The following is a 19,612-nucleotide window of genomic DNA, read 5'->3' as shown; positions in this document are numbered from 1 at the left end:
TAGTCACAGCCAATCATTTGCGCCCCCCCCCCCCTTCCCCCAAGGCTTGACTTTTCGGATACCGTGATTTCTTAGCACCTATGTGTTAAAGGGCTGAAGCGAGGATTATCCTCATTTGGAGTTTATTTCTCTTAACCCAGTGCCATCCCCTCCTTATCTCAGAGGCCTGCCTGTGCTGGCTGTGTGGTGCCCTGGTGTGCAGAAGGGTGTTGTACAGAAAGGGGTGAAGGTTTTGCATCACAAACCCCACCCTGCTCTCTGGGAAGGTATTTGGAGGTCAAAGAGGCAGCTTTGCTCGCTGGGTTTAGTTGCAGGTATTCCCCAACAGAGCTCCTTTGCTCCTGTCACATGCAAAATTTCCTCATATGGCATACATAGTAACAATGTGTGTGTGTCAACATATATAAATCTTTCTCCTGCTACCATCCTCTAAGGACTTTAGGTGGCAGATAGAGTGGAAGTCCAGACTGACAGATCCTGGGGCTCACTATGGGCTGGAGAAAGGGGAAGGAGAAAAAGACACCAGAGAAAGAAAAGGCTGTATTATCATTCGAAAGCAGGTATTCCAGTGCTGTGCCACAGGCTCCTACTGACACAGGCACAGCACTGGCTCTATAGAGGCACCTGCTGGCTGAGAGAAACACATGAAACAAAAAACCCCAAAATAAAACTCTTTGCTTTCAGTAGACCTTAGACTTGTTCTTCCCTTTGTTTAATTTTTAAAGATTTTTTTCTCACCCCTTGGTGCAGTGTGTGAGGATGTTGCCCTAGTCACACTAATCCTGAGGAAGGCTAGGAGATGAGTGACAGGTCTGCCTGAGCAAGGAGCAGTTCCCATCCAGCCCCTCTGCTGCCCCAGATGTAGAGTCACACCCATTGTGCCCACAGCCTTCCCTCTAGGCAAGGGGAGAAATCCAGCCCAGTGAAAAGCCTGGAGGAGGATATAATCCCTTTCCCCTCAGGGATTACGTTTCTACAGAGGAGTGGTGGGTGTTGTTCAAACATTGCAAAATAATCCCTTCTCTTTTGCTTTCTCTATAGTTTTTTAACAAATTGTTGCAGAGAGTTTCTGAGGAAACAATTACCCATCCAAAATAATTGGAGTTTCCCATATTCAGAATGCAATTGCCAAAAATGTCTTCCAAGAGACAGGGAGACTTCAGCCTCCCCCTTGAAAAGGAGGGGATATTTCATTAATTGAAAGTAAAGCCAAATTAAAGTTCCTGGAGGCAGAAACCACTTCCGACTCTGCCCCAGTTCACTGTTAACAGCTCCCTCTTTGTGCCAGGCCTCTGCACTTCAGACCAGCAGCAAGCAGATAACTCACTCGGTACTTTTTCTTTGGTGGAAGGTCCTAGGTGCCTGCTAAGTGAGTGTTTTATGAATGAAGGTAGCTTTACTGTGAGTAATTTGCAGTTCTAACACTCCTCTGGATGGACAAAATCCCTCCAATTGCTGCACTGCTTTAAGTCCCCCACAGAAACCTCACAGAAAAGATTTAATCCACGAGTGCCAAGGGGCAGCCTTATCCTCTTAAAGCCACAATGTACTGTAAATAATGTACAGAACCCAGCTTCTAAAATTACCACTACAGGATTGCTCATCTCATCTTATGTTTCATCTGGATCCTATGATCTTTCCACCTGCCAACATCCTGTTACCAGGAGAGCAGTGTATGTTAAGTTTGTGCAAATGATCATGTACTTGCTGAATTCTGGCACCAGCAAGGACATTCATGTGCCTTCCATGTTAACATTACACCATAATAAATACTGAGATTGCTATAGAATCTGCAGTGTTCGTGCTAAGCACCACTCACCAAAAAAACAAATCAATCTCTGTCCTGACTACACTTCTTTATTAGCCTTGTTGGCTTTCTCATGTCTATGGCCCCTGAGACAGAAAGAAAGACAGCATCAACAAGCAGGATTTTAAATATGGAATAGGAATACCTAAAAGCACAAGCTCCACGTTTAGGCACTTAAGGGAAGATGAGTTATTTGCAAAGAGGCTGGGTGATGACTTATTTGGAGCTGTGGGACACTGAGAACTTTTAAGAGCCTGACCATAATTTAGGACTTCATCTTGTAGATTGAATTCAGTGGAAGCTTTGGCATTGACTTCAAAGGGCATAAGATCAAGCCCTTATTTAGGGGTTTAAAATACAAAATTAGGAGTCTAAATTTAGGCATCCATTTTTTAATACCTTGACCCATGTTAGTAATACCCTTTGTCTGATCCCTCTATTTAATCTGAAAAGAGACGAATGTCAGTAACTTTTTACCGATTCATCTAAGAGAACCAATGGCAAGAAACGCATTACGTGCACTTTGTTTATTTTTAATCCCCTCTCAGATCCCCGGAATAACGGAGTAATGTTAGTAGAGGATTTCAGACCCAGTTTGATTGGAACAGGAAATGTGAGAAATATGGACGTCAAAAAACAACTGAAACAAAACAATATTTCCTTAGTATTCTATCTTGTGGGCAAATCTGGGGGGAATCTAGATTTGGATAATCCAAATGAGGAGAGAAGTCAGAGAAACAAAGAGTAATTTTAAACATTTTAGTGCCAGAGCTATTTCTTAACACACAGCTCACTCAGTGATTTCAGATACAGTCCCTCAGCGCTGACCATGGGGAACAGCACAAGAAAAAATCAACATCTTGATACGACCTTCTAGCAGACATGGAAAAAAAACTGGAGCAGAGTGAGCTGTTGAGAGAAGCAGCCAGGTGAACTGAACTTAAACGTCCTGAGGTATTTCAGGTGTTTCTTTCCTTGTGAAAAATCACAGGAACACAAGATGCAGCAACCAAGCTATGGCCGAATTGGCTGCAGTGATCACAAGATGGTGAATCAATTAACTGCATGATCCTTATTATTGTGATTATTTTTGTGTCAGTTGCACTAACAGGGAAGGGAGCAGCTGTAGGTATAACAAAAGGCTTCTCCTCTAAGATACTTTGCTAATGTTTCCTCTGCTGTGGCATAAATAGAATACATGTGACGGGCAAGGCCAGTGCTCCGCTCGATTTGCAAGCATTAGAGATGCCCATGCACCACCCACTGGCAGTTTCACTTACCTCTGTCACTCAGGAGTTTCCCAAAGATCTTCAGCTTCTGGAAAGGGAAAAAAATGCTCACAAATACACAGCATCATCACTTATTCTGTCCTTCTGGGCTGATTTTGTACCCTGGGTGCTTCTCCCATAATCAGTAATCACAGCAGGTTATGAGGAGTTGCTTCCCTTTCTATACTCTCCGTCTCTATCTTCTTTTCTCTGACTGAATCTCTGTATCATCCTTTTGCAGCAAGCAACAGAGGCAGTGATAGGTAACAGGACAGGTCCTCAACCACCAGCAGGATTGTTTTAACATCTACAGAGAGATCAAGATACTCAAAACAGATCTTCCTGCCAAAACTACATGCAATGTCAGCCTTAGGGTACAGTCATCTTGACCCCGACTTACATTTCTCCAGCTAATAGAGCTGGTAGGAATATGCACACACAGTTATTGTGATAGTACTTCACTTACACTTACATCACATTCCCCGGAGAAGCTGATGGGGCAGACTTACTTCTTAAATCATTTCCTGGAGGGGAGAATTCCTTTGGACTCATTTATTATCATTTGTCCTGGAGCTCATATTTTACATTCTGAGCATAGGGAATGGGTGTTATTCATGGCTTTGGGTCTAAGAACCAAAGGCTAATTTCAGGAAAACTGTTCTATTGTATGAGGTTGATCATTTGATGTTTGTCCCAGGTGCTGTACACATGTTGCTTGTTTAAGGAGGTATGGCTTGATCTCAGATTTCGACGTTTTGGTAACAAAAATAAAACTGAACTCAAGTATACCTATCTCTCCCCTGAAAATCAAGTGGTGTTTAGCAATATTGACTTGAACAATAAATAAATCTATGCAACAATCAAATCAGAATCACATCAATGACACACTAAAAGACCACAGTAACAGAGGGACTCAGAAGCAGGACAGTCAGCATGTACAGTTCCCCTGCAAAGACAAGCAAATGGGACTTCAGTCCAGAGGAACCTGCAAAACATCTATTCTATGTTCTGTGGGCCACAAAGTCCCTCCCAGCCCTCTCACCGCACTTCAGAGCCGTAGCAAAGGCCAAATACCACAAGCATAATGCACCACAAAAAGAGAAGAGGGCAAGACTCTCTCCAGAGTCCCAGAAGTGACAGACTGTGGTTTGCACCAGTGCCTCACACAACTACAGAAGTTATCAGCCCCAAAGAGGAAAGTAGCAAACCCCAGTGGGTAGTGTCTACCTGATCAAGGAAAAACTCCCTGCTGCCCACAGACTTGACAGTCAGATTAAATGCTGAGGACACAGAAACAGTATCATGGACACACTTTGTCACAAATCATCTTTTCTCTGGCCACTGACTCACCAGTGCTCCCCTAGAAAGAAGAAGCTGCAGCAGAAACCCAGAAGCCTCCTTCTCCTTCAAAGGCAGGAGAAACCCCTCCTGCCTCCCTTCAGGAAGTGTGGGATTATTGCTGGCCACACAGGCATGGTGCCAACAAGTGCTGGCCCAATCTCCTCTCAGAACTGCTTGGTGAGACTCAGAAAACCCTCTACAATGAAAGGGGCAGATTTGGGAGTTACAACTTCCCTCGAGTGAAAAGCCAGGGAGCAGCTACTGGCCACTCATTTGTGGTTCCCCATCCCAGGGTTCGAGAGGAACGTGAAATGTATATGCACCAAAGCAATACCTGTCCCTCTTCCCCAGTAATTAGAGTCTGAGGTAGGGAACCTCCCCATCCCCAAACACCACTTCCCCACAGGTGACTCAAGACCTCCTTGCACCATTTCCTCCTCCCACCCGCTTTCCCACAAGTAACATGATCATCCCATTCTCACCTCCACGAATGACCTGGGACCTGATCTCTTCAGGAAATCCTGCCCACTCAATTGTGCAGGCTATAACGCCCAACCAAAGGATGCTCCAGTCAAATCTGCAACTGGATGCCAGTTAAGTATTTTCATACTTATACTAGATTATTATCTGATGTGTAAACCACAAACCATAAATACAATTGTAAGGCTTCCATCTCAGAGACATATTAATGTCTGGCTCTACACTCCAAAAACATACAATTTTTTTTTAAATAACAGACTCCACAAATTGTTTTGGATAAATGGAAATTTTATAACTCTTTTCAATCACAGTTTACACAAGATTGTATTTCAGTTTCGCCAGGACCTTAAGTAGAGCATATTGAATACAGTTCAGTGAATAATTTCATGAGAGTACATTTGGTTGCTCAAAGCAGGGGAGTTTTCTTAAATTCCCTCTGCCTTTGAGACTCTACAGATGACCGCACACCTTGGTAGCTGTCTGCTCAGAGCCACGCCTTCACACTCCGAAAGAGGCTGGGCAATACTCCAACTAATTAAAGATCAAAGTAAGGGCAAATAGGCTGTTAGAAGGTTCCTAAATTCTCAGGTTCTCAGGCTCCTGGGGGAGCACTTCTCAGCTCTGGGACTGAAATGCAGCATGTCCAGCATTTCTCGAGAACAGAATTTGAGTGTCTTCCTCATCCCTGGCCAAGCTCATCAGCATCCTCCTTGCTAATTATAATTTTCCAAATTCCTTTTTCCTCTTAGCATTTCGAAACCGAGTTCTGAGGCCAAATCTTGGAAGAAGGAACTTTGGTCCAAAACAGCTTCAACTTGAGACAACACTTTACTAGTGTCAGTTCTGGGAAAATTTCACTTACACCAGTAGGACAAAATGTAGCCAAGACTTAAAATGCCTGAGATGTTAGAAAGGCTCCCTTTCTTACTAATACGATATTCATAAATAAAGCTACTTTTGAAGAAGATTGGCAAAATCTGAATTGGGTAATAAGTTTTCTGATGTCACCAATTCATAGAAAGGTCAATATTAAAAGCCCAGATGATTTAAAACAAAAACCATAGGGGCAGCTACTTGTACAAATGCCATCCATCAACAAAATTAAAGTTCAAACATATGATCAGTTTCATAATTTCCATCTTGTTTTCTACTCATCTGAAAAGAAATGGTTCTTCTGGAACTAAACTATAGGTCAAAGAGCTTGGCTTCTGACATCTATAGTTTAATAGAGAAGTGGCTTTTCAATATTATCTGTATTCCCAAATATACTATCTGTATTCCCAAATATTCAATATTAACTCTTTCAACGGCAGTTGGACAGAGGAAGGGATGTAAGTTTGTAAATAATCAGTGAAACTAACATACTGTTTCTATCCTGGTAGCAAAAAAACACAGTTCAGGTTTACCTCATCTCCTTCTTGGACATTTCACAAGAGTTACATTGTGGGTGGACTAGCATCCATCTGTACTATGTTGCAGGGCAGCACAGGACCATCAGGGCAATGTTCCAAACCTGCACAGGGCAGTGCTGTCTCGTCATTACAATGTGAAGTAGCAGCATTCAGAATAAGATCAAACCGCTTTCCTAGCAAAGGAAAATACACAGCCCTTGGTCCAAAAACACTTGCTGTGAAGTACCTAACGGTTTGTCTTCCCTGAAAGTAACTCATAAAACAGTTCTTACAGAAATGCAGTTATATGTGGATAGTCCAGACCCAACCGATTTACAAGAGAAGCAGGCCAGTTGCCATAAAGCTTCCCACACCCTTTAGAAGCATCAGCATGCCATTTCTTTCCATCTTCCTTTCTCACGTGCACCCTCAAAAGATTCAGAGGCCCCAAAACACCCTCTATCCTGAACTAAAGAAATGCTTAACTCACTTTGCCTTTTAGTGATCATGACTCGGAAGCCTGGATGGCAAAAAAACCTCTCTTGCCCATTCAAAATATTTTTATGCCACAGCTGGAGCTGTGTGCTATTACTTTTGGAGGGGCTGGGTTTTATGTCTCACAGCTGCCATGCACAGTGCTGTGCTGTGCTGTTCTGGGCCCCGGGACATGCCTGACATCGGGACAAGACAACTGCTCTCTGAGGTAACATCCCAAGTACATGTCACTTGCTGGGGACAGGGCTGCAGCAAAACAACTTTTGCTTCACTCAACATCAGCCCAGTTAGGTGAAATAATACGAGCTGAATTACGTTTTCAAAGAAAATGGTTGCACAACCCAGTGCTATCTGTGAACACAAACAATTAAGCAAACGAAGCCAGGCAGCAAACTCAATGCAAGAGTAAGTGTGTTTCATGAAGTGCCATGCCTGGCTAGCTAGCCCTGCTCTGGAGACCAGCAGTCCTGTGTCCGACACGTTGGCTCGCTCTCCTCTTTGCACACTGACATGTTTCACTGCATTTCACTTGGGGAGTTTACTTTGATCCTTTGCAGTACTCAGCAGAAGGACCCTGAAGTGGTGAAGAGCTCCAGATGCAAAGCTCTGCTGAAGCACCATTTGTGCTTGTGATTTAACTGGACTGTTCTCTTTCAAAGAAAGGTGGCTATACAGTCTTTGAAGGGAAGAGGTGACCTCGAGAACAGAAATAACTTGTTCTGCACTTCAGTTCTTTCACTGCTGAACACATCTGCTGTGCATGTACCCTTGCTCCTGCCCTTTCCAGAAATGAGGAGAGGTGTGACCACACAAGACTGGGCTGGGCAGAGAGTGTATGATGAGGAGATGATGCAGAGCTTGCCTGGGGAAGGTGCTGGTGGAAGGTCTGTAGCTCTTCACCTAAGGCATTGTGCCTGGAGGAGTCCATGGGAAGAGGACAACCTGTCAGTTTTCAATGTAACAGCACCTTTGACTCACTAAAAGACATTGAGAAGCCCAAGGGCTACCATCTTGAAGAATGAAGTGGTTGCCAAGGGAGTTGTCTTCTTTATTAACATGCATTCTTGACCCAGGTGTAGACCATGTGCGGACTGGCCTCACTACTGGACAGCATCCTATGGGACAGAGAGCTCAGGCTAGGGGCTGGGGGCTCATGCCAGGTTTTGGTCAAAAGCACTTGCCTTTCATTTTGCTCTGGACTGAGCAGTGAAAGAGAAGGAACTGCATCAGCCAGCACCAATTTAAACTGGTCAAAGGTTTGGTGAACTGAGTCAAGATTCATTAAGCAGCTGCTGAGGTTGCCTGAGCTGGCTGCGTTTTTCTCCAACAATGTACATGTGTGCTTCAGAGAGCAGCTATTGGGTCAGCAACCTGTTCTCCCAGGTCTGAGGCTCATCCTGTCAAGGGGACGACTGAGAGGATATGTTGGCACTTCTCTCCTGGCATCCCACCTGTATGTATCTGGGCACGTAAGAGAACAAAGGTGTCTGATGGGATCGTCACTAAGGCAGACCCCAAGTGCAGGAGTAATCTCCTCACCAGACATGGACAGGTAGCAGAAACCAGACAAGAATCAGGGTGTGGGCCACATGGATGTCTCTGCACACTGATGGACAACAGTTAGCTGGAGGTCCCCAAGCACACAGCTGGAGCCAGCCAGCACAGCGTCTCTGTGCCTTCTTTCAGAGGATGGACTGTGCTCTGTCATTGCAGACACTCTTGGGACAGTCACCTGCTGGCAAACAGGAAAAGACTATCTAGGGTGGTTTATTGCTGGCTGCTCCTGTACTGAAGGCACCAAAGCATGTCCAACTCCAAAGCGCTGCAGGATTAATACCAAAACCGTCAGTTGCATCCCAGAAGACTTGCGACTAGTGCATATTTGCTCTGACCAGCACTAGTCACGTGTCTAGGCCGACATGGAAGGTGATCCCACAAGAGCTAGTACACACATCTGCAGCCAGAGCTAAGTTAGAGTGGGGTAGAAAGAGGCAGGGTGGACCTTCCAAAACACTTTCCTTTGTTGAAAACTCATTCCCTATTGGTATTCTGTGCTAGAACAAGACAACTAGCTACAGAACTAAAAATGAATTATTGATCAGTTGAGTCAAATGAGCGTGACTCAATGTGATTTGTTACAGGCAAACAGAATAAAGTCCAAACTGCTAATGTACAAACCTGGAGTGTTAAAAAGGCCAGTTTCCAAAGCAGGAAACAGTTCAGCTTCGAGCTAAATGAGATGGGAGAGAAACACAAACAGAAAAAATTGAATAGTTAGGAAACAATATTTTTATTGGTGCTGAAAGATCATAATTGAGAAAGAAGGTTTGTTTGGAGGGGAAATAAAGTAATAATTAAATATATAGATGTTGGTCTCTGTATGGATTTATGTGTATGTAGATGTAGGGGGGAAGAGAGAAACTATTAGCAATAATTAATATAATTTCATTGATTGCAGCTGTATAAAATTGATAGGGGGAACAAAAGCACAGGAAGATATTTATGGACAGGATATTTTAGGGCAGTAAGGTAGCTTTTTTGAGCAGAGTAAAACCAAAGGATATCATAAAACAATTCTAGATAATTACTTTGCAGAAATACTGGTGAAATAATTATCCAATAATGATACAGGGAACAGTTGTAGCCAACAAATATGACTGTTGTAGACTTTGGACAGTGATGACACGTATTTTCTTCTCAGTAGGGACTATGGGGTTTTTTACAAATGTAACAGAAGTGTAAGAAACCTGAAGGCAGTGATTTAGATTGAACACACATTCAAAGAAATCCTGAAAATTACAAAAAAGAGCTGGCAGAAAAAGACTCTGAGGGGCTTTGATAAATTTGGGAAAACAAAGTTTCATATGCCTAGAAACGAGGTGGCATTGTACCAGTATTACAGCGAGTAAATAAGGAATGTTGTGTGGCACTGCAGCAAGACACCCAGAGACCTGGTGAAGTCTCCATTCCTCCTGTGCTTTTCAATTAGAAAGAATGAATTAAAGGGGATAGCATAATTTATATCAATGAGTCTAGATGGACAGAAAATGGATCAAATTAGAATAATGACAGCTTTTATCAGTGAGATTACGAGTTTGCCTGACAGAAGTAGAAGGGTTTATGTAATTTTTTTTATTTCTTCAGGCCTTTCTAGTTCATGCCATATGATGATAGAAAATGTATGTGGATCTTATTAAAAGGATTAAAAACTGGATAACTAGTAGGTCTTAGGAAGTGATATTGTGAGTGAAGAGTCACTTTTTGGCAGGTGGTGCTTTTGGCCCAGCTCATTCAAATCCAGCTCAGAAAGGTGTACAAAATGCTTCCTATTGAAGTCTGAAGATGTTGTAAAGATGGAACTATTAAGTAATGAAGAAGATGTCTTTGGTGCAGAATAATACTGATTGTCTGGGTTCATGCAAACATGATACATATTAGTGCAGAAATGTATGACTCACAGCTGTAGCAGAAAGCAGGAGACCTCCTACCAGAAAGGGATTTCTACCCAAGCGAGCCAGAAATCTGGAGATGACTTAGAGGTCATGGAAGTATCTGCCAGGGTGAAATACAGTGTCAAGGGTAACAAGATCCTGGGCTGCAAAACGGGAAATATTAAACAGGAAAAGGGAGGTTGCATTATACCAGCCTTCAGAACCAACAAAACTGCTGCTGGCATCACTGCATGGGCAGGGAGGAGTAAGAAGGGTGTTGAGAAGAGCCAGAGGATGACTGCAGCACTGGAAAAGATGCCATGAAGTAAGTTGCCAGGACGCAGCTTGTTCATTGGATGAAAGAGAAGGTCATGGGTGATTTAGTAATGGCTTATAAGAGTTCTTATACTCCAGCAATGCAATAACAAGGTTCTCTTTGGTTTAGCAGTTAGAAATTTGAAAAGTTCCAATTGGGGAAAATGATGCAAGGCAATCTTGGAGATTAGAAATTGGGCAAAAATACAACTGAAGAAAATTATAAGAAGCTCTGGAGGATTTTTTGAAAACTGGAAATCTTTCAGCCATTTATTTTCTGGAAAAGAGCTTTAATGTTTCTCCTTAATTGAAACAGGGACAAATTCAGGATGATTCTTTGGCAGGTGTTATATATATGGTATATACATATATATGATATGATCACCACAGTCCCTTCTGACCTATGTTTCTGAATGTGTTATAAAAGTCAGATTCTGTGGGTGTATTTGTTGCTTGTTCTGATTGCAATAGGGATTCCTGCCTTCCTGCTGGTTGGTCAGTGCTGTTTCTCCACATCCAGTAGTGATTCCCTTCCTGATAGCCTCTTTTCCTCCCTCACTGCTGTAGCCAAACAGTCTGAAGCAGAATGAAGCAGTCTGCTTCATTGCCTTCCCTCTTGCTTTCCACAAGGTTCAAACTCACACAGGCCACTCCTGGCTCCCCACAGCTCCATTCCTGTCCTGTTGTTCCCAAGTCTCTACATTCCTCCTACCATCCTCCTCCTCTTCAATCCCAAGAGATGTCTCTAGAGAAAGACCCTACAGACACCTGGAAAGATCAGCTAAAGAGAGCAGCTATGCAACTGTCTCAGACTTGAGTCATGGGCAATTTTGGGGCTGCTAAAGGCAACTTTTGAGCAGGTAAGACAACTCCTGTGATGATCAACTTGCCCGTGTCACACTCCAGGTTTATGGCACAGCGGAGAAGGGACCCAGCACAGATTCCTGTCTTCTGCATCGGCATTCAAACCCTTGTACCATTTTTAGTGGGTTGGTCTTTTTTTTCCCCGAAGAGGGAAGCGACTGGATTTTCGTGCTGCCCACACTCCCCCCTGCTGGTCACAGCACGCTGGGCCGCTGCAGCCTGCCACTTTTCTGACTCCATTAGCTTTCTGGTTACTTCAGATTCTGCAGGTGAAATACCGGAAAAGATCACAATGGCACCTGGTCTGGTGCCTGGAGGTACGTGGGATTAAATATCCTTCATCCACGTGTTTCAGCAGGGCATGAGTTTCAGTCTGGATGAGGGGAGCAAGAAGGAATGCCTCTTTTTGACTGATGTTAGCGAGAAAATGAAGTCTGTGTAAACAGTCACCTGAGCCAGGCAAGCCTCTCTCTGCAAATGCCGCTGTAGGAAAGACTCAACAGCATCAAAGGAGGGCCACTGGGCAGGTGTGTGAACAGGAGTGTCATTAACGCCTTGCATGAGTCATAGCTGGAAGTGGAAGTGCAATCCCATTACCTGCACCCTCTGACAGTGCAGTCATGACCCCAGCAGAAAGAGATCGCTAAAAATTAACTTACTGGTATTGTTGTTGTTGTTGTTGTTATTGCAGAGAAGCCAGATAGAGGAGTGCTAACTCAAAGGAATGGCCTGTCTCCTCCTGGCAGCCACCCTCTGAAGGCTTTTCTGCTGAAGATAGGGATTAAGGAGAAAAATGAGTGAAGATTTCCGTTTCTGACATAGCTGGTAATAATTAACATGCAGCTAATGAAGGGGCATGTTAGTTGGGCTTTCCGGGAAATGTATTCTAACTGCGAGAAGATGGAAAAATTCCAGAGTGAAATGCAACTGGCCTTGCACCTCATATTTCTTGTGCTCCCCAGATCCCATCAGGCCATTAGAAGGCCTGACCCTGAGCACACTGAAGCTAGTCTGAGCATTTTCCTCGAATGTGGAGGACTTTGGGCCAAGGCTGCTCCAAAGAAGAAAAGCAGGATTATACTCCTGTTGGAGAGAGCTGAGGCTCAAGAAACCCATGGGATACCTCTATCTCTCTGCCAATATCTCTCTGCCAAAATGAGACTGCAACTCTTGCTGAAGCTTCCCCTGTACCCCAACCTAATCTCTCTTTCAGAACTTTGGTTCATCAGGAAAAACATGTCCCAGGCTTTTGCACAAAAGGACTCTGATATGCCTACCAGTACAACAGGCCAGTGTGTGATCTAGTCTGTGGGCTGTAGATCGCCACAAACCACCCTGAATAAAGCAGTAAGGGAGGACAGACCTTGCTGTAACAGGGACAGGACAGCCCCACACTAGTGGTAAGTTTAATTTTTAGTATATCTCTGGCCTATCTGGTAAGGAATCCAGCACTGATTTCCTCTGTGATAGGACACATCTCACACTGTTAGCCCATACAACACTACCAGCTTTCAAGAAGACCAACTTCTTCCAGCAACTGGGATTAGATACATTTATATACAAAAAGTAAAAACCACCATCAGTTTGTGTTATCGTTTACTATTGCATATGCAGCAGGAATAGTTAAAGATAATGTAAGAAAAAGTCATACAAACATATAGATTCTGGGATATTTATGGGACAAGATAGTGCAAGGACAGATAAGGTGGTGTAGGAAGAAAAGAAAACGAGAAATTTTGCCACAGGCAATTGAGAGATTGAAGAAGACATGAATTTGAATGAGAAGGTTTTGAACATCAGATGATGTCCAAAGGACATTTGTGTTTTTCCTCTCCTTCATAAGCATAGAACACAGGGAGGGGAAAAACATGCTGAAATCTTAAATCACATTAACAGCATATAAAAAAAGTCTCACTCCATGCAATTTCTTGCAGCTCTGTATACAGGCAAAGACTCACATGGGAAAGGGGACTGAAGGACTGTTAGTAATCACAAAACCCAGTCTCCTGTAATTACCATCCAACCTTTAAATAAAAAGTTTTTACAATTTGCCAACCATAACTGTAATTCTATTGTCTTTGCTCCTGGGTCCCTCAGTTCACAGTTACAAGACCACTCATGCAGAACACCAGGTTATAATTCTGATAGGTGGTAGAAACAAAGAGAAAGTCCACCAGGGAAAGATAAATATTGTTTTATAAAGATCACCAACCAAATCTACTCAAATTCCAGAAGATAAGAATCGTTAATAATTTCCTGCTCAAAGTGGCCAGCCCTGGCCTCTCCTGCAACCTCTTGTTCCCATGAAGCTAACTTTTTTGAAAAATAATTTTTTTTTTTAAATTACCCAAAACTAAAGCAGTTTTCCCCTGAGTAAAACTTCTGTCCCTAATTTAGCCAATGTTGGCTTTAGGCCATTACACTTCTTTCTTCTCTAGTGGGTCATACAGTGCATTTGGAGAAATGCTGCTATATCTGAAATGCTCACACACTTTATTTTAAGCAAAACACAGTTTCCATCCACCTCCAAAAGACATAAGCATTCCAGTTAGTAAAAGCTACCCATTTGTCTTACCAGATTGAAAACTTTTTCAGCTGTCCCCAAAGAGCAAAATAGCAATAAATAAATTTTGAAGCAAATTCTGTCTTTTAAGGGCTGATGAAACACTTTGCAAATACGCAGAATCACTCTCTGGAAATGTTATCTACCAGTAGACTCCAGCATGTTCACACTCTCGCTCATACTCAAATAGCTGGAACTTTATAACTCTGGTGTTATTTTCAAGACCCTTTTGGTTTGGTGATACATTCTCTTCAGTTAGAGAAAACATTTTGCTGTAACTGCTTTCTGGCTCTTCTGGCTCATCAAAGCAGCTGCAGAAGTGATTTGCCTCCTAAGAACAACTGTAAACTGTCTGCATCCCATGACATGGAAAACAGGACCATTTGTTACTAGAACAGCATCATATCATGGTCTGCAAAATATCTGTAGCCATCACCATTCCTTATGTCAGAGCTGAGCTCCCTGTGCCTGCCTTGTGATTCTTACGCTTGAAATTCCCACCCAGGGTATTTCCTTCTATGTTATCCCCGCAGGAGCCATCCAGCTATGAGAGAGAAAACTGGTTCTGCTCACCAAAAATGTGGCATTTTGCTTATTGCCATGCACCAGGGAGAATCTCTTTGGGAGCCAGATCCAAGGACGGGCTTGCGCGGTGGGCATTGGAGGTCAGTAAGTTATCGCTTTATTTGTAAACATGAGAAAACTTCATCTGGAGTCAATAAAACACAGAGTCCCGTGGGGCCATTTTCCTGGGTCAAAAGCAATAAATTCAAAGAGCTCATCCTTACAGAGAAGCAAAATTGGCAAAACCCAGCAGCATAATAATATGTTACATTGTATATCTACAGGCCCTTTGATCCCTGGATATTTAAAAATATTAATGAGTCATGCTTCTCAAGCACCTTTTTGGAAGGTATCATTAAACCCTTTTCCAGATGGGGAAACCCACGAAAGAGAGAAGTGATCCTTCCAGAGCCACACAGAGCGTCTGTAACGCAGTCAAAAGCAGAAACCAGATATTCTTGCTTGCAGTCCTTTGTTTTTAATTATAGCAACATTCTTCCTCTCATATTTTATGCTGTATTTTATAACAAGTCATATATGAATACATCTATTTACGACATTCGTTGCTGGTTTACTTTCCGCCAGCTACACTGATATTCTACTCCTTGCACTAAATGAATTTTAACTGACTCTATTATAGTGAACTCAGTAATAAATATATACTGCAGTCACACAGAGGGTGTTCCTCATGCAAAATAGCAATTGTCTTTGCAAGCAGCAACAGGACACTGAAAATTTAAGAACAGATGCATCTTTAATGTTTGAAAGGGAAATTTTAAAAGAAGAACAAGAAAAATGCATCTATATGGATGAGTGAATAATACATAGTGTTTTGCGCTGTCTTGGTCATGTTCAGTAACTCTAAAGCTCCAGTATCTTAAGGGACCAAATTTAAAGAGACAGAACTCAGTGTCTGTTGGTTTGATGAGTAAAGGTAGAAAAGAAAGAAATTTTAAAATCGTCAACTATTCTCAAGTATGTGAGAAAACAGCTATCTACAGGCTCCTTTGTTCTGTGGGATCTGATAAAAGAAGCGGTTTTCTTTGGTGACACACCACCTATCACTGCTTTTTTGCTCCAGTTGTGGATAAGCAGGACAGTTGTCACTGCATGACCTAACCCGGAGCAGCTCTGTGTTCCTCTAGAACACCAAAGCTTTTTTTATTATTATTATTTTCCTTTGTATTTTTTTTCTTTTCTCTCTTTGTTTTTTTTCCCCCACAATGTTTGGATCCTTTGCATGTAACAGCTCATGTTTTAAAGTCAGAACATTATCATGGAGTTCATGCTAATGGAATAACTTCATTTACATACAGGGCCAATACTTACTAGCTTATTTCCACAAACCCTATCAAAACATTCAGATCCTCCTGTCTCCTCCCTCTGAAATTTAAAAATTCTTCCCAACAAGCCCATAGATAAGGGTGTGAGTCAGGCCTCTGCACAGATTCTGATCCTTACCGGGCTTGAATTGGTATGGGAATTTGATCATTTATCATTTTCTCCCAGGATTTCTCCTCAGCCTCACTCTTCCCTGTACTGAATTTTACCAGGGGACAAACCTGATAGGATAAACTTGTCCAGATGTTGGCATTTACATCAGAGCTAGACGTCTAGACTTACTTTAACAGTCAGCAGAGAGAAACAGGCATTCTGGGGCACGGGTAATCTCGTTTTGAGGTAGATATTGAAAAGTGCTCAGATGAACCAAGTCCTGGAAGTGCCTATCTCTTTCCATTGGCTATAAAGTTTGCCTAGAGCAAAAGTTCAAATATAAACATCAAAAGTTTAGGGAGATGAAAGTGTATGATTCTCAAAGTGCCTAATAGAAAGGCACTTCAATAGTCTCTGGGATTTGGGTCTTTGTAGTGCATGAAGTAATATCTATGTGTTTTCCATGATGTGATCAAATAGTAATTGAAAAAAAAGAAAGGAGTTTTTCTCTGAAGGAATTACAACTCTTTAGTCCTTCTTTGCGGTATCTACTCACACACCTGAAGACAGCTAGGCTTAAGCCTCAGCCTCAAACCCAACAACTTCAGTTCAAGTATTTCTGCTGCCATCGGTGGAATCGGATTGCCCCGTCTCAGCAAGAGGAAGAATAACTTCATGGCAAACTTCATTCAGGGGAAAAGATGCTTGTCTGGTGCCACTGAGCAGATGTCAATAAGATGCAGTCTTCCATAATGCCAGTTCATACTTCCCCAAAGTAAAATGAGGTAAAATACTTCATCATCTTTAAATTTATATCAAAAAGGTTTATCATCTCAGTTGCCTTCATTAGCACAGTTTGCAGCTTGTCACTCGTAAGACCTCATTTTGTCCACCTCATGAAGGAGGCCACATTCAGACCTTCTCCGAATCAAGTGAAAAATAGACATTGCAATTACTACCCCTACTGATCATGCAGCTAGAGACAGAGACAGACCAGAAACTCTGGACAGCAGGCTTTTGATCAAGCTTGTAATCACAAAATACTCTCATATTTAGACACCAGAGTAATTGCAATGCCACAATTATGACAGGTGGTAGAATGAAACTCAAAAGCCTTTCTACCCTCCGCCCCAAACCAACCATTTCTTCATGTTCTTCACACTAGAATACAACGGACAAGCATTGGTGCATATTCCTGTTTTATCCTTTCTTTACTAGCAGGGCTGACTGTCACTTTATCCACAATCCTTTCCAGATTTAATTACATTTACACAATGTCAGCATCTCAAAGATGTTACGAAAGACATCAATACCACTCCATAGCTGCAAAGCCTGGTTTGTTGTGTTGAGTCTTGTTCCCCAAAAGCATATGTTCCAAAGACGCCTGAGCAAAGAGAGAGGTTTTTTGTGAGTTTCATGCTCCGAGCAACCATACTAATAATGTGGAAATATCTGGGAGATTTTGCACCCTGAATGATCTTCTGCGCTCTGCTCTTCAAGTATTCAACATTGCTTTAATTTAGTTTGAGTTAAAGGCCTAGTGGAGTCCAAAAAGCAATCCACGGTACCAGTTCTTCTTCCTTTCAGACAGTCTACTGTTAAGGAGTAATTTCCTTAATAATGCACTCTCTCTTTGCATTATGAACTAGGATTGCTTTTCTCAGTTTTGTTTTTCTTGTTCTCTAGGAACACTTATTGGCAGAAGTGTCTTTGTTTCTTAGAAGTTCATCAGCTCTTGCCATCTGTTTCTCCCATGATGTCACCGCTCTCACTTTTGCCTCATCACTATTTCCACAGCAATCAATCAGAATTGGATGCCTCAAATGTCTGACCTCCACAAGGAATTAAAAACTGGAACAGAAAGGATATGAAGGGAGAAAAAAAAGGATAAAGGGAATAAAAACCAGAGGAAAACAAGTGCTCATAGCCTCTGATTGCCTCTTAATGTGATTCTTCTTCTAAATTTCTGAATTAGGGCATCAAATTTCAAGAATGTTTTAAACTTAACCTCCAAAGAAAACCTGTTTGAATTGATAGACTTTAGGAGGTAGATGTTTATTAAGGCTTTAATAGAATTTTAAAAGGAGTAATTTCTTTTCATTTTTGTGCTTAGACACCTTTAAGCTGAAAATCAAGAGATAGTGTGAGAACTACTGGCAGTTCTTACATCATAAGAAAAAGAGAATAGCATGTAGGGATTTAAGTGGGAGGGTTAATTTCTTTTTCTTAATATTGGCATCTAATAAACACAGGAAAAGAACAGTATCTTTGTTAACAATAACTCTGTCAATTTAGGCATGAGATATCTGTTGGTTCTGAAACATACCTCAAAATCAAGGAAAACACCAAGGCAAAAACTTTATTGTCTCTGTCTTAGAAACATGCAAACCATTCCCTCTTCCCATTTTTCTTTCTTGTCCTGATGACACAATGTCAACAAACAAAGAAGGCCATAAACCCAGTTGTATTTTGGCTTGGCAAGGCACCTGTAGCATATCCTTGCTCTTACACAAAACAGAGCTTTTTAGCCAGTTTTATTGCTCTCTCCAGTATCAAGATGCCACGACATTCCATCCAGGAGCTCTCTGCTGCTTCTGGGGTTGTAACCATGCCAGAAATACCACTGCAGAAAGGAAGGCTCCCTTTCCTTACACCAGAAATAATATTTTCCGCAGATCCCCAGCTTGCACAGGTTAGTTTGATCACAGGCTTATTCCTCAGCCCCCTGTAGTGTCTACCACGATGAAAGCTTTTGAAAACGCTTTGTACACTAAACTTCCTAGAACCCACAGGAGGGCTCAGTATGGCGTTTTGCAATCTGAGCATCCATCTAAGCGGCTGTGTTCCTCACCAAGTCCCAGCGCTGCACATGCTGCATATCTGCGCTAGCAATTACTGCAAAGGGGTGCAGCTGAGTCTGATCTCAGCACAGCTGAAGCTCAAGCACTGCCAAGAACAGAGTGTGTTCGGTGTTGTTTTAAGAAGTATGGTTTGTCTTCATATGCAGGAGCCCTCTTTGTTCTCATTACCTCTCTTGAGTGCCAGAGTCCTTGAAATAAGCAAGAGTTTCTTCTCCTTCCTTGCTTAGAGCAAAAACTGCTCACCTCAGTTTGGAGTCTCATTTAGCTAGAAATTACTCCCTCTAGATTTTTGTCTGCAGGATGCACCAGAAGGATCTGGTACATCCCAAAGCAGATATGTGTCCATCGGATGATCTCTAGGAGGAATGTTTCCTCTGCGCTTGTGGAGACATCTCTCATTGTATCCACAGTCTCATCTTCAGATTGTTTCATTTTATCCTTTCACCTTCCCGGAAGCAGATTCCTCTTCTCTGCATCTCATACTTGGGGATGGAGATGAACAAATACAGAGCTTTTTAATGGATTAGGTATCTGTCTCCTTAGTGGCATGCCTGTCTTGGTGAATCAGAATGAAGAGGCTGTTCTGAACAGATAATTTCTTTTTAGGAGGAGAGGGAGAGGCTGTGGTGGAACAATTTTTGTGCTTGATGTTTGGCTAGTGTAAGCCAAGCAGAGGAAAAGGAGGACTTATGGTCACTGCAGTCACCATAACCCCTCCAGGTGGCCATTCCCAGGAGTCCAGTGTTACCCTTGTACAGTTTCAAGCAAGACGCCCACCAGTGCTGCCATCTTCTTCAA

The sequence above is a fragment of the Empidonax traillii genome, unplaced genomic scaffold (genome assembly GCF_003031625.1).
Source record: "Empidonax traillii isolate 1590-97213 ecotype Southwest subspecies unplaced genomic scaffold, ASM303162v1 scaffold218:size1087226, whole genome shotgun sequence".
Lineage (NCBI taxonomy): Eukaryota > Metazoa > Chordata > Aves > Passeriformes > Tyrannidae > Empidonax > Empidonax traillii.
The sequence above is the reverse complement of the archived record's forward strand: the minus strand, read 5'-3'. Positions refer to the sequence as shown.